This window comes from Sardina pilchardus, chromosome 17 (assembly GCF_963854185.1).
Source record: "Sardina pilchardus chromosome 17, fSarPil1.1, whole genome shotgun sequence".
In the NCBI taxonomy this organism is placed as follows: Eukaryota; Metazoa; Chordata; class Actinopteri; order Clupeiformes; family Clupeidae; genus Sardina; species Sardina pilchardus.
The window spans coordinates 21865062-21880061 of record NC_085010.1 but is presented as its reverse complement, the minus strand read 5'-3'; the positions used below and the strand labels follow the sequence as shown (position 1 = coordinate 21880061).

The 15000-nt window shown below is 47.9% G+C and overlaps 2 long non-coding RNA genes across 2 annotated transcripts; both read left to right on the top strand.

Moving 5' to 3' along the window:
- The first annotated feature begins 85 nt into the window (after positions 1 to 85).
- Positions 86 to 1433, top strand: LOC134062313 (uncharacterized). Its single transcript, XR_009935431.1, has 3 exons — positions 86 to 159; positions 244 to 297; positions 390 to 1433. It is a non-coding gene; the product is annotated as an uncharacterized LOC134062313 (long non-coding RNA).
- A 5797-nt stretch (positions 1434 to 7230) lies between these two features.
- Positions 7231 to 8556, top strand: LOC134062314 (uncharacterized). Its single transcript, XR_009935432.1, has 3 exons — positions 7231 to 7304; positions 7389 to 7442; positions 7535 to 8556. It is a non-coding gene; the product is annotated as an uncharacterized LOC134062314 (long non-coding RNA).
- The last annotated feature ends 6444 nt before the right edge of the window (positions 8557 to 15000 follow it).

Sequence of the window (15000 nt, the reverse complement as noted above, 5' to 3'; positions counted from 1 at the left end):
CCTTCCCTCAGTCACGCCCCCAGTTAGCTTGCCAGTGGCTAGTCACTCATTAGCGGCAAGGGCATTTGGTTTAAAACCGGCACATCGGGTGGACTAGTAAGTGATCCCTCTGCTCGTACGTCCTCCTCACACTGTTCGCTGCGCGGTCGCCTTGGAAAGGTATGTGTCAACAATCCCTTGCTACTGCTAACATGTTATTTTAGCTAGCTGGACTGTATGTAAAGTGTAACTGTTTGACAACAGGTGTTTGACTGTGTACCAGACGCTTCCGGGTAGTATATTGTAGATCTACCGAAGGTATTTACACTCTCTCAAACCGTAAATGCTGAACTTGCATGGTGCTTTTGTAAGAGTCTTCGCGCACATTCATAGTAATGTTTTTAACATAGGTCTTGGCTGAAAGACGCCGTGCGAACGCTGTGCGAACGCTCTCACTGTCTCTTGGAAGACTCGTAAGGTAACAATATATATATAATGTAATGTAACGTATTGTGTATGTATGTTTATAGTAATTCAATCTACTATAATATGACCATGTCACATTGTAAATCCTATGCATGTGAACTATGCTTGTGTGTGATTTCATGTAGGTTTGCGTACGGGGATGTAACCAGGGAGTCCCATTCCCATTTAGGTTGAGTGTTGTATTCGGAGAGGTAAAAGGAAGTCTTAGCTATTGCATCTGATGCACCCCTCATTGATACTTGTTTAGAATGTAAACAATGGATTTTAACTGTGTTTGCTTGTATCTTCAGAAAGATTGTCACTGCTGCTTTGCCTCCGGTGAATTTAATGTATGCGTAGCTCTTGCCTCATTTTGTTTTCTTTATTTTGTTATTTTGCTTGCTCATTTGATTCGGCCTAAACATAGGCGTGGCTCATGATTATATTATCTGCCCTCTTCTCTGTGTGTCAGTAATAGGTGTGGTATTGGCTGCCCCAGTAGTCTGCTGTGGTAATGTACGGTGTTAATGCTAACATCTAGTTTTGCTTATTCTTGACCCAACCAGTTAGGCTTAACTACAACACAAGTCTCTCCTTCTCCCTTCCAGAGAAACAGAGTGTTGAAGCTGTTCCGTGGGGCAGGTCGCTGATTCTGAGTCCTCCTCTTCGCGCATTTCACACAGTATTTGTAGTGGTAACGTGCACCTCACTATTTGCAGTGATCACTCTTTGTAGTACCTGTGCCTTTGAGTATGTGCGTGTGTATGTTTGTGTGAATAGGCAACAGCATCAGCAACACGGGTGGTGTGTCGGTCTCACTCCTCTTCCAGGACAGGTAACCTCTCCCTAACAGCTGATTCATTGGAACCATTGATTGCTCGTATTCTCATATATCTGGTGGCAGCCACTACCTCCCTCTTGCTGGCCTAATAGGCCCAATATGCGTATCCCTACGTATACTGAGAAATAAAACTCCATATTGCTTTTTACTGAACTCTTGTTAATAAATATTGTTTATTTTTATATTGAAATACCACGTCTCTGTCATTACTTCAGTATCTGTGTGTGGGAACCCTCTTGTCTAAATTAAGGTGTTGGAGGTCTAGCTTAAGTAAATCTTGGTGTGAGAGTCCCCAGGTGGCGTAGTCGAGCACCCTAGAGTCAAGACCTTTTGTCATATGACTGCGTAGGTCACAAACTGGCGTAGTCGGCAGGATTAGTATACAGAGACGTGTGTATTTTCAATTGTTTCGTTTTTGTTTCATGTGGTTATTTGTTGTATTTCTTTCTGAGCTACTGTTTAAGAGGCAATACACTTTCTAGTAGGTAATAGAGGCAAAGCAGCAGCTGGCACATCGGGGGACCCGACGACTGTACCAGGAGACGCCATATCACCACACACTCTTGCTGCCAACCCAGAAGTAACCTATCCCTTCTGTTTCAGTTATGTCTGAAGAGTTACAGGAACTGAGGGAGCAGGTGCAGCAGCTTCAAGCGGACAAGGACCGATTGCTGTATCTCCCTAGGGAAAGGAAATGTCCTGTGTTCAGGGGCAGATCTGGTGTTGGTATTGATGAATGGGTGGAAGAAGTGAATGTGTGTGTGCGTGCAAGAAAGTTGGGTTCACGTGACGAAGCCTATTTTATGTTTGATCATTTAGATGGTGAAGCAAAAGATGAGATACGTTATAGGTCTAGGGAAGAGAGGGAAGACCCAAAGGAAATTATATCTATTCTTAAAGATCTTTATGGATGTTCAACCTCTTATGTTGCCCTACAAGAGAAGTTTTTCTCCAGGAAACAGCTTGATGGAGAGTCCCTGCAGGAGTATTCCCATGCTCTTCTCTCTTTAATGGATAAGGTGAAACAAACTTCTCCTGCTGAATCACTGCCCCAATCTGACTTACTGTTACGTGACCAGTTTGTAGAACATGTCATTGACTCTGACCTCCGTAGAGAATTAAAACGGTTGGTGCGCCAGACTCCAAGGATGTCCATGTTGGAGGTGAGGGCAGCAGCCATTCGGTGGGAGCGTGAAGGTAGGCCCAGTGATTTCAGTCGGGGTAGAAGTTATTCTGTCCCTTCCCTCTGCGCTATGCAGTCCTCTAGGAACCAGTATATTCCCCCTCCCCCTGTGAACCCAGCTAGTTCAGAAATGGCAGAGTTGAGGGCAATGTTGCTGAAACAACAGGAACAGATTAATGTGTTAACTAGCAGCTTGACTGCTTTACAGGGACCTACACGCTATGTCAGGTCTAGCCGCCCTTCCCCTGTCACCTGTAGGCGCTGTCAAAAACCCGGTCACTATGCAAGAGAATGTGACAATGAGCGAGTGGCCCCCTCTCCGACTTTAGATCCCCAAACCCATCGTCGGGCTGACTCCACTTCTCAGACGTCGGAAAACTAGCTCCCTCCAATGTGCAGAGCCACACGTTGGGTGGGGGCAGTATGGGCTCTCAGAGACAAACCCCGGCACGCCATACTGTGTCATCTCTTGTTGGACAGTGCCCCCAGGTAGCTGTCAGGGTAGGGGGAGTAATAGTTAACTGTTTATTGGATACAGGGTCCATGGTGTCCACTATGGTGGAAAGTTTCTTTTTAAACAATTTTCAAGACCAGCTCCAGCATTGTCATTGGTTGCAGCTTCGTGCTGCAAATGGTTTAGCGATACCCTACACAGGCTATGCAGAGTTAACTGTTGAGTTGCTAGGAAGAGTAATCCCTCATCGTGGCTGGTTAGTAGTGAAAGATCCCCCAGGTCAGCCTCTTCCATCTGCAGTGCCTGGTGTACTGGGAATGAATATAATTCGAGAATGTTATGATGAGCTGTTTGGCCAGCATGGCCCTGCCCTTTTTGACCTTCCACCAGTGGTTCACGCTTCACCTCCATGGCAGAGAGCTCTGCAACATTGCCACTTAGCCCAGTTCAATTTCCCTGGAACTAAGACCGGGGTGGTTAAAGTTCGGGGTCGGAGGCCCATCCACATTCCTGGCGGCACTGTCAAGTTGGTGCCTGCCACCTGTTCTCCCCAGTTCTGTAGCGCCCCTGCTGTTCTTTTTGAACCGGTTACCACTTCGTTACCTGAGGGCCTTCTTGTTTCACCTGCCCTAGTTCAGGTAGAGCAAGGTACAGCTTTTATTCCCATTGTTAATGTTGGATTTACCCGTGCTACAATTTACCCCCGTAGTTCAATAGGTGTAGTGGCCCATGTCACAGTTGAAAGTCTTCCTTCAGGCATTACGGAGGTTGCTCAGGGAGCTAATACTGTCACCGCCACCCTCAAGGCTCACACTGGGCAGGTAAACGGTGTGAAGGAGAAGATTCAGGCCATTGACCTGTCCGTGCTCTCAGAGCCTGACCAAGAGCGTGTGAGGGCCTTCCTGTTGAGGCATGAGTCTGTTTTCTCAGCGTTTGAGGGTGATCTTGGCTGTACCAACCTGCTGTCACACGACATTCCCCTGTTAGACGATCAGCCTGTTAGGCAGAGGTATAGGCGTCTCCCCCCTTCTGACTATGAGGCTGTGAAGGCCCACTTACAGCAGCTTTTAGACAGCCAGGTTATCCGGGAAAGTAGTAGCCCCTATGCCTCTCCCATTGTTCTGGTGAGGAAGAAGGATGGCAGCCTCCGCATGTGTGTGGATTACCGACAACTCAATCGCAAGACACGGAGGGATGCCTTTCCCCTTCCTCGCATAGAAGAGTCCCTAGATGCATTGTCTGGGGCACAGTGGTTTTCTACGCTGGATTTAGCTAGCGGCTATAACCAGGTACCAGTGACTGAGGAAGACCGCCCAAAGACTGCCTTTTGCACGCCCTTTGGGCTATTCGAGTTCAATCGAATGCCCTTTGGGCTATGCAATGCTCCAGGCACCTTCCAGCGTTTAATGGAGAGGATGTTTGGAGCCCAAAATTGTCAGTCCCTCCTACTGTACCTGGACGACATCATAGTGTTTTCGTCTAACGTCAATGACCACATGACCCGCCTAGACTTAGTGTTGAGCCGACTCCAGAGAGAGGGTTTAAAGGCTAAACTGGAGAAATGTTGTTTCTTTAGGAAAGAGGTCCAGTATCTGGGCCATTTGATCTCCTGTGAAGGCGTGTCTACGGACCCAGCCAAGGTGTCTGCCGTCGCCAACTGGCCCCACCCTACCAATGTCTCGGAGTTGAGATCTTTTCTTGGATTTGCTAGTTACTATAGACGATTTGTTGAGGGATTTTCAAAACTAGCTGCCCCGTTACATCGTCTGGTAGCTGAGCTGGCAGGGACTAAGACAAGGAAGGGCCACGGACCACGGCTAGATGGATCCTGGACCGACTCCTCCGAGCAGAGTTTCCAGGAGTTGAAGAGGAGGTTAGTGAATTCACCCACTCTGGCTTTTGCTAACTTCACTCTCCCCTTCATCCTTGAGGTGGACGCCAGCCATATTGGTCTTGGAGCGGTGCTCTCGCAAGAGCAGGATGGAAAAGTTCGCCCAATTGCCTACGCCAGCCGTAGTCTTAGTCCTCCTGAGAAAAACTATAGTTCCATGAAGCTGGAGTTCCTAGGCATGAAATGGGCAATGACGGAGAAGTTCCGGGAGTATTTGTGGGGCCAACAGTGTACAGTCTGGACCGATAACAACCCTTTGAGCCATCTTGATGCTGCGAAGTTGGGTGCGACTGAGCAGCGATGGGTAGCTGAGTTGTCTGCTTACAACTACACCATTCGCTACCGTTCAGGTCGGTCGAATAAGAATGCAGACTCTCTGTCCAGACAACCCGCTGCAGGGACTGCTCTACCTGTGCCCGTGCAGCAAGCTGCCCAACGAGAGGGGTGTCTTCAGGTAACCCAAGCGGCCATGTCTGTCTTTCTTGCTCGTACCACTGAGGACCTAAAGTCTCTGCAAGCAGCAGATCCAACTATCAGTGCCTTCCTCCCATTCTGGCGGGTGCGGAAGTCCCCTACCACTACAGCCCGGGAACGTCTACCTGGACCAACCAAGGTACTATTCCGCCACTGGGATCGCATGGTGGAAACTGCTGGTCTGCTGTACCGCCGGATTCACCGGCCTGACGGAGGTGAGGAGGTTTACCAACTCCTGCTGCCAGGATGCCTAAGGGGTGAAGTTCTTAAACAGCTCCACGATGATCACGGCCATCAGGGCATCGAACGCACCACTGAGCTAGTGCGGCAGAGGTGCTATTGGCCAGGGATGAGGGACGACATCAAACAGTGGTGCCTAGATTGTGTGCGATGTACCCTCGCCAAGGCCGGTCACCTCAAGCCCCTTGCACCCATGGGACATCTGATGGCAGCCCGTCCTAACCAGATCCTAGCAGTGGACTTCACCTTTCTGGAGCCTTCCAGAGATGGTAAGGAGCAGGTGTTAATAATAACTGATGTGTTTTCTAAGTTCACACAGGCGGTGCCTACCCGGGACCAGAAGGCGGCGACAGTGGCCAATGTGCTGGTCCGGGAGTGGTTCTTCCGGTACGGGGTCCCTGCTCGCCTCCACTCCGACCAAGGCCGCTGTTTTGAGGGTGCTGTCATCTCTCAGCTGTGCAGCCTCTATGGAATCCAAAAGACCCGGACAACACCCTACCATCCGCAGGGCAATGGACAGTGCGAGCGGTTTAACCGCACAATGCACGATCTGTTGCGCACCCTCTCGGCTGAGCAGAAGAGTCGCTGGCCTGAGTATCTGCCTCAGCTGGTGTTCAGCTACAACACCACCATCCATCAGTCAACTGGTGAGTCTCCACATCTCATTATGTTTGGTCAGGAGCCTCAACTACCTGTTGATTTCCTTTTGGGCAGGGTACCAGAACCAGAAGATGGCAGAGTGAGTGAGTGGGTGCAGGAACATCAGAGACGTCTAACTGTGGCTTTCCATGGGGCTAGAGAACGGTTACAGGCGGCTGCAGCACGGAGGAAGGAACGGCATGACCAAGGAGCGCAGAGTGTTCCATTGGAGGTAGGACAGTTTGTCTTTCTCAGAGACCATGGAGTGAGAGGGCGCACCAAGATCCAAGATGCCTGGAGCCCAACCCTACATCAAGTGGTCCGAGCCCCACCTCCTGGTGGTGTGGTATACTCAGTAGCCCCCGTGCATGACCTCAACAGGAGTCGGCAAGTACATCGGACGATGCTGAAGCTTGCTCGTCCACCTCACTGCCCAGAGCCTCCCGGTGTACCCATGGAGCACCCGACAGCAGTCGCTCAGGAGACTGAAGATGATCACACCGGTCAGTGGGTCCTTGTAAGGGCACCCGGAGCCCAGATACAGCCTGCCCATCTTCACCCAGTTGCCCCACCTCCTGAATCGTCTGGTCCGGCCAGCCCCGTGGTGCAAGTCGAACTGCCCGCTCCGGTTCCATTGACCCCTACAGCAGCTAGCCCCGACCACGGTATCTTAGCTCCACGAAAGACCTCCCGGACCAATGCTGGAACCCATGGAAATCTCCATCACCTTCCAGTGTCAGTGGTGAGTAGGGCAGACGGGGCTATGAACTCCCAGGTACCTAGTTCTAGTAGTGGGGTAACAGCAGTTTTCAGACCCTGGTGTTAACATGGCTATTTGGTTGTTGTTTTTCTTGTCACACTTTTGTCCGCTTTATTTTATTTCTTTTTCTTTGTATCTGCGGGACGCCGACAAAGAACGGGGGGGTAGAATGTAACCGGCAGAGTCACTGTTGTGTCCTCTTGTGCTCACCGTAGCTCCCCTTCCCTCAGTCACGCCCCCAGTTAGCTTGCCAGTGGCTAGTCACTCATTAGCGGCAAGGGCATTTGGTTTAAAACCGGCACATCGGGTGGACTAGTAAGTGATCCCTCTGCTCGTACGTCCTCCTCACACTGTTCGCTGCGCGGTCGCCTTGGAAAGGTATGTGTCAACAATCCCTTGCTACTGCTAACATGTTATTTTAGCTAGCTGGACTGTATGTAAAGTGTAACTGTTTGACAACAGGTGTTTGACTGTGTACCAGACGCTTCCGGGTAGTATATTGTAGATCTACCGAAGGTATTTACACTCTCTCAAACCGTAAATGCTGAACTTGCATGGTGCTTTTGTAAGAGTCTTCGCGCACATTCATAGTAATGTTTTTAACATAGGTCTTGGCTGAAAGACGCCGTGCGAACGCTGTGCGAACGCTCTCACTGTCTCTTGGAAGACTCGTAAGGTAACAATATATATATAATGTAATGTAACGTATTGTGTATGTATGTTTATAGTAATTCAATCTACTATAATATGACCATGTCACATTGTAAATCCTATGCATGTGAACTATGCTTGTGTGTGATTTCATGTAGGTTTGCGTACGGGGATGTAACCAGGGAGTCCCATTCCCATTTAGGTTGAGTGTTGTATTCGGAGAGGTAAAAGGAAGTCTTAGCTATTGCATCTGATGCACCCCTCATTGATACTTGTTTAGAATGTAAACAATGGATTTTAACTGTGTTTGCTTGTATCTTCAGAAAGATTGTCACTGCTGCTTTGCCTCCGGTGAATTTAATGTATGCGTAGCTCTTGCCTCATTTTGTTTTCTTTATTTTGTTATTTTGCTTGCTCATTTGATTCGGCCTAAACATAGGCGTGGCTCATGATTATATTATCTGCCCTCTTCTCTGTGTGTCAGTAATAGGTGTGGTATTGGCTGCCCCAGTAGTCTGCTGTGGTAATGTACGGTGTTAATGCTAACATCTAGTTTTGCTTATTCTTGACCCAACCAGTTAGGCTTAACTACAACACAAGTCTCTCCTTCTCCCTTCCAGAGAAACAGAGTGTTGAAGCTGTTCCGTGGGGCAGGTCGCTGATTCTGAGTCCTCCTCTTCGCGCATTTCACACAGTATTTGTAGTGGTAACGTGCACCTCACTATTTGCAGTGATCACTCTTTGTAGTACCTGTGCCTTTGAGTATGTGCGTGTGTATGTTTGTGTGAATAGGCAACAGCATCAGCAACACGGGTGGTGTGTCGGTCTCACTCCTCTTCCAGGACAGGTAACCTCTCCCTAACAGCTGATTCATTGGAACCATTGATTGCTCGTATTCTCATATATCTGGTGGCAGCCACTACCTCCCTCTTGCTGGCCTAATAGGCCCAATATGCGTATCCCTACGTATACTGAGAAATAAAACTCCATATTGCTTTTTACTGAACTCTTGTTAATAAATATTGTTTATTTTTATATTGAAATACCACGTCTCTGTCATTACTTAAGTATCTGTGTGTGGGAACCCTCTTGTCTAAATTAAGGTGTTGGAGGTCTAGCTTAAGTAAATCTTGGTGTGAGAGTCCCCAGGTGGCGTAGTCGAGCACCCTAGAGTCAAGACCTTTTGTCATATGACTGCGTAGGTCACAAACATCTTATATTTTTTGCAACTCCACTCCTGTTCTGGTAAATGGCTACAGAAAGTGCTGTAGCCAGGCCATTAAAAATGTCCGCTCCTAAACTGTACAGTGGGCCCTCTGTTTCCATCGAGTCACCACCGTGTCAGTGTCGCCCCCTCTACCATACAGGCGACTGTTAATGCGGCGGCATGCAGCTACTGAGGAAAGCGCTTTCAGAGAGTCGGAATCTTCGCTGATGTGCTAGCGGCCGTGGCCACGGTTCCCACCCACTCGCTTTCACATCGCTTTCCCCCACACCGCTCGCTCGCTCGCTCGTTCGCTCGTTCGCTCGCTGGCCCTCGGGGCGATCGAGGGACGGAATATCTGGCGGTCGGGCTTTTATGCTTGGCCCTTCTTAATCTGGGATGGAGGTGGCTTTTTGATCAAGGTGGAGAAAGAACGGAGGAGGGCGGGGGGGGGGGGGGGGGTGGAGAGAGAGAGAGGAAAAGGGATTGGAGAGATGGGGGAAGGGAAGAGGTGGAAAGAGAGGTGTTGGAGAATGAGAGGAAGACGTAAACAGTTGACACGCAAGGGGAAAAAATTAGACTTGTTTGGCTCTGAAAAACATAACAGTAAGAGAACAACAGTGGCACACAGACACATGGGTGTTAAGAGATGCGTGTGTGCGTGTGTGTGTGTGTGTGTGTGTGTGTGTGGAGGGGGATGGGGGGCAGCGGTGTGTATGTGTATGTGTCTGCGTGTGTGAGTGTGTGTATGTGCGGGGAGGGGGGAGTGAGAGAGGCACAGAAGGAAAAAAATCTCTCTTTTTACAGGCTGTTTTCCTCCCCAAGGAGCTTTTAGAGAGGCATCAGTTCCAGTAAGCTATAATTATCCTGCACTGCAGCACATGATTATGCCAATGAGAAGAGAGGAGAGGAGAAAAGGAGAATAGAGGAGGAGAGATGAGAGGAAGAGAGGAGGGAATAGGAGGAGAGGGAAAGAAAGAGGATTGGTGAGGTGAGAGGAGGAAAGAAAAGAAAAGGAGAGGAGAGGAGAACAGCGGAGGAGAGGACAGGAAGAGAGGAGGGAATAGGAGAGGGAAAGAAAGAGGATTGGTGAGGAGAAAGAAGAAAAGAAAAGGAGAGGAGAGGAGAACAGAGGAGGAGAGGAGAGGAAGAGTGGATGGAATATGAGAAGGAAAGAAAGAAGATTGGTGAGGAGAGAGGAGGAAAGAAAAGAAGGAGAGACTAGAGGAAGGAGACAAGGAGATAGGAGAAGAGGAGGAGAGGAAGAGAGGAGGAGAGGAAGGCTGTATGGAGGAGAAGCTTCCAGAAGTCGGCCTCTGCAGCGGGTGAGAAATTGACGGAGAGGGTGATTAAGGCCAGGGTCATGACAAACACAGATCACACTAATACACACCGCAGAGAGAGAGAGAGAGAGAGAGAGAGAAATACAGACAACACCAAGAAAAACAAGGAAATGTGGAAGCAGAGACAGAATGACAGAGCGCAAGAGAGAGAGAACATGCTAGAAATAAAGGAAGTGAGAGAAAAACACAGAACCGCATGGAAGAAAAACAAAGAGAGAGAGAGAGCATTAGAGAGAAGAGAGAAAAAGAGGGAGGAATAGATAAAGTCACAGAGCGAAAGAGTGAGATAAAGAAAGGGAAGACCAGATGGGGGGACAGACAAGTTCTGTCTTCAACCAAATATACTCTGTGGCTCTTTTGGTGTTTTCAATGTGAATTCACAGTGGCTCTGAGTGCTTTGAAATATTATGTGAATCACTTTTTCTGCAAGAGAGAGAGAGACAGAGAGACAGAGAGAGAAAAGGGGGTGGGCAAAAAAAAAACAACAACAGTGTTCTGATTTCCTGTGTTCGTCAACGTGCCGGGGGAAATCAGCGGGGGTTTCATACAACTCTGAAGAGGAGCCAGAGACACAAAAGCAAACTTCCTCTTTTGTCACAAAAAGGGGGACAGGAGAGCACAAGCCATGAAGAGACTGCAGCGCTGTTCTGAACATGGAGGGCTGGCAGGCCATCTCTCTGGGAGCCTGGCTCAGGCTTTGGACAGGCAGCCATCGGCCATGTGGGTTAGCACATAGCATCTGTGTGTGCGAGTGTGTGTGTGTGTGAGAGAGAGAGAGAGAGAGAGAGAGTGTGTGAGTGTGTGTGTGTGTGTGTGTGTGTGAGAGAGAGAGAGCATGTGTGTGAGTGAGTGTGTGTGTGTGTGTGTGTGTGTGTGTGTGTGTGTGTGTGTGTGTGTGAGAGTATGCATTTGGAAGCGTTTATCCGGTTAGCCAGTAGTAGTTTCTCCACATGCTAGTTAAATGAATACATGCAGTGTGGATTTTCCCCTCTGCTTCTCTGTTTTTGTTTTTTTTCTCTCTCTCTCCCTCACTCTTTTTCCTTTTTTTTGGTCTGGGCGTTTCTTCAAAACATAACTGCCTTCTACCGCACGCAGACACACACAGACACACACACACACACAATTTGGGCTCCACCCCACACAGCGTCATCACACACCATCCGACCGACATTGAACCCAAGCCCCCACGCGCCACTCCCTCTCGCTCCGAAAAAGTCAGCCAGATGTTTTTGGTGTCACGTTCCTTGCCTGAGGGAAAGTGAAACATCACACACACACACATACGAACGCACGCGCACACACATACACACACACAAAAGAAACCCACATACACACACAAATACACGCAGAATGTACGTGCAGACACACATACACACATTCACATCTATCACTCACACACACACACACACACACACACAAACACACACACACACACACACATACATTGAAGTCATTCCTCTGTTCCTCAAGCCTAAAGCCTCTCAAACCAACAATTCAAAACACTGTTCCCAGTGTGTCTATGACCCCTGAACTCGGTGCGGACACTCACATAACACACACACACACACACACACACACACACACACACACACACACACACACACACACACACACACACACACACACACACACACACACACACACACACACACACACACACACACACACACACACACACACACACTAAGCCCATAAGGGGGAGGTATGGAGAGCTTTAAGAAGAGTTGGAACTAAAACAGACACACACACACACACACACATCATCCACAGACATTCTCCCTACCAGCCCTCTTTATGACATACATTCATACAGAAAAGTCATTCATAACGTCTCTCTCTACATGAAAGGTTACAGACGCCTGCTGGTAAGCAGGCCTCTTTCAAAGCCATGTGTGCTTTGGCAGTACGCTACAGGGCTAGACTGCGCTAAAATCAGCTGCCAGCATATACACTGTTTGTACTCGTTGCTCGAGTGCAGAGGCCATTTTGTGAGATGTCAGCCTTATTAGAAGCCAACGATGCTTAGACCAGACAAGGCCGGATTGTTTCAGTGATGCCCCCTCTTGCCCTCAGGGAGCAAAACACAGGGGCATCTGGGAAAGGGAAAGAGGTCACATAGCCATTGATATGATGGGAGTTACATGAGTTTACTGTTATAACAAAACCCTACTTTCATTCTCTATATTTGAATCAGTACATATATTTATATGACACATTAAATAATGCAAAAAAATAAATAAACATGGCACAGGTAATATTTTTGCAACCGTACTGAAACTGGAGATGGAACAGAGGTTGTGTTGTGGTTGGGAAGGGTGGGGTGGGGGCATGTCAAGGTGTTTAACCTTTGAGGGAATGGGAGGTAGCAGTCATAGGTTAGACTAACACACCTGCCTTTCTGAAGTTAATGTATACGTGTGGGTCCACTGTATATAGGAGCCCTGTTAATGAGTCGAGACTTCCATCACCTGTGTAAGCACCAGGATGTATATATAATGTATATAACATAACAGTGTCTCTACCTTTACCGAGGTGTTGTGTCTAGGCTGTCATGCGTTGTAGACACAATCGCCTCCATTGAGAGTGGAATTGCATTAACATGCTACATGCTAATTAAAATCAATAATTTCCATAGTTTGATGCTTGTTGAAATCCAGAATGTAAACGAGTAGAGGATTTGATGGAAGAGACTCAACATATTTTGCTTGTCTAGTATGGCTACACCTAGCACCAAGACACATTCCTCGTACTGCATGTGTAATATAGTTAAAGTGAAATAACATAAATAAAGTGAATCCGAATAAAGTCGTTCTGACAACAAACAGAAAAGAAAGACTCTCTGTATCTGCCCCTAGACCCCCACACCCCCGACTGACGCAGAGTGTGTGCGAGTGAGATCTCTGCTCTGTGTGTGTTGATAAACGGGATAAACGGAGCACGTGTTTCTGACAATAACAGTCCGCGCCCTGACCACAAACGCTTTTCTTTTTTACGGCCCTATTGGGAAATATCCCCCAGAATGCAACGGGGCTTTCAAAAACAGCACAGGGAGAGAGGTTCCATCAACCAGCAGCAATAAACTAAACAGCCACAGTGGATAATTTGTGCATTAGAAAAATTCTGCTGAGGTAACACATCAATTTAACAAATTGCTCAGTGTGTTTTAAAGACAGTATCAACAAATGTTCCCAGTCGCTAAAAGGAACCTTGGGAGCGCAGTCTACAAGGTTTGTTTCAGTGTTTGACCCAGACCTAATTCAAAGGGTTCTCGTCACAAACACATGCACGCACACACAGAGACAAACAGACCCGCACACAAAAGAGACAATCATGCACAATGTACACACAAACACACACACACACACACACAGTGGCACACCTGAAATCACAAGTCCAATCTGACAGTCTAGGCCAACAGGGGTCTGTGTGTTTGACGTGTGTAAATGATGGCGGTGTAGAGTTTCGCATGGCCCTGTAAAGAAAAAGCAGGCCGTAGTCACCCTCACCCTCACCCTCACCACCACCGCCCCACCCCGGTTCACAACAGCTGTGCAAGGCCGGCCCCCCACACCATACACACCCCACCCCCAAAAATCCCTGTGACGGGAGGGGGAAAAAAAACAGGGTAATTTGTGGTGTAAAAGAAAACCCACTCACACAGGGATTAAAAAGGTGTGTGTGTGTGTGTGTATGTGTGTGTGTGTGTGTGTGTGTGTGTGTAGATAAGAGGACAGTGTTTAGTGAGTTAAGGACCCTTGAGGGAATATTTGGGATCGGTGTCAGTGTCTATGGGATGTCACCTGACTGAAGCACAAAAGCAAAGGAGAATGAATGAGTCAATGTCATAGGATCTATTCCCTAGGAGAGTGGGGGATCACCCATGGTCACTATGAAAAGGGTCAAACCCTCCAATGTACTTCTCTTTTCAGAAATAGTGTGACAGAAACTATCTGTGTGTGTGTGTGTGTGTGTGTGTGTGTGTGTGTGTGTGTGTATGTGTGTGTGTGTGTGTGTGTGTGTGTGTGTGTGTGTGTGTGTGTGTGCATGTGTCCGTGAATGTGTGTGTGTGTATGTGTGTGTGTGAGTGTGTGTGTGTGTTTGTTTGTTTTGTTTGTGTGTGTAGCCTAATAGAACTCATCAGAGGCGCCTCCAGATTGTGCAATGCCTTAAATCAATTGCCGGAAAAGCAGATAGTTGGCTGGCTTCAAGCTCAAGCAAGCAGTCAGTTTCACATGACTCAGTTTCCCTGGAACACGAGTGATTCCACACCCCCCCGGCACACCTCAAGTATGTGATCTGTAAACATTTTAACCACTTAAAATCTGCTGAATGTAATTAATAATCATACTACCAAACCACACATGGCGTGATGAGACTGTACCAGTCCCAGAGCAGAGACTCGTTCTGTCATGTTTTGATATCTTACCTAAAGCCAGACTCAGAAAGCATATTGACCTAATCGCCAGACATTATGCAACAAAACAACATAACCTGTAACCAACCCTTTTTCGATCAGCAACCTGTTTTAAATGTCAGTGTCGCTGATGTCACCTGTGATTTACCTGTCATCGCGAGGCTCTTAGCAAAACTTTCACACCCAGAGAGGGACATTTTCTCATGCCCTGAAAACCTGTTGAACTGGTTTTAAAACACTCTCAGAGCTGATGGAGATGGATAAAGAACTAACGTGGTCTGTAATGAATGAGGAAGCTACGGTACATCAAAAGGGACATTTGCCAGGCCACGTTTAGGAGCATTGAATGGATGCCATCTGTGTTTACTGCCACTGTACAGTATCTTTTCCATTTCTTTCCGATAACTTCCTGGACTCTCTGCCCATATTTTGTTCTGAAAACGATGAAATAATGAGAGTTTA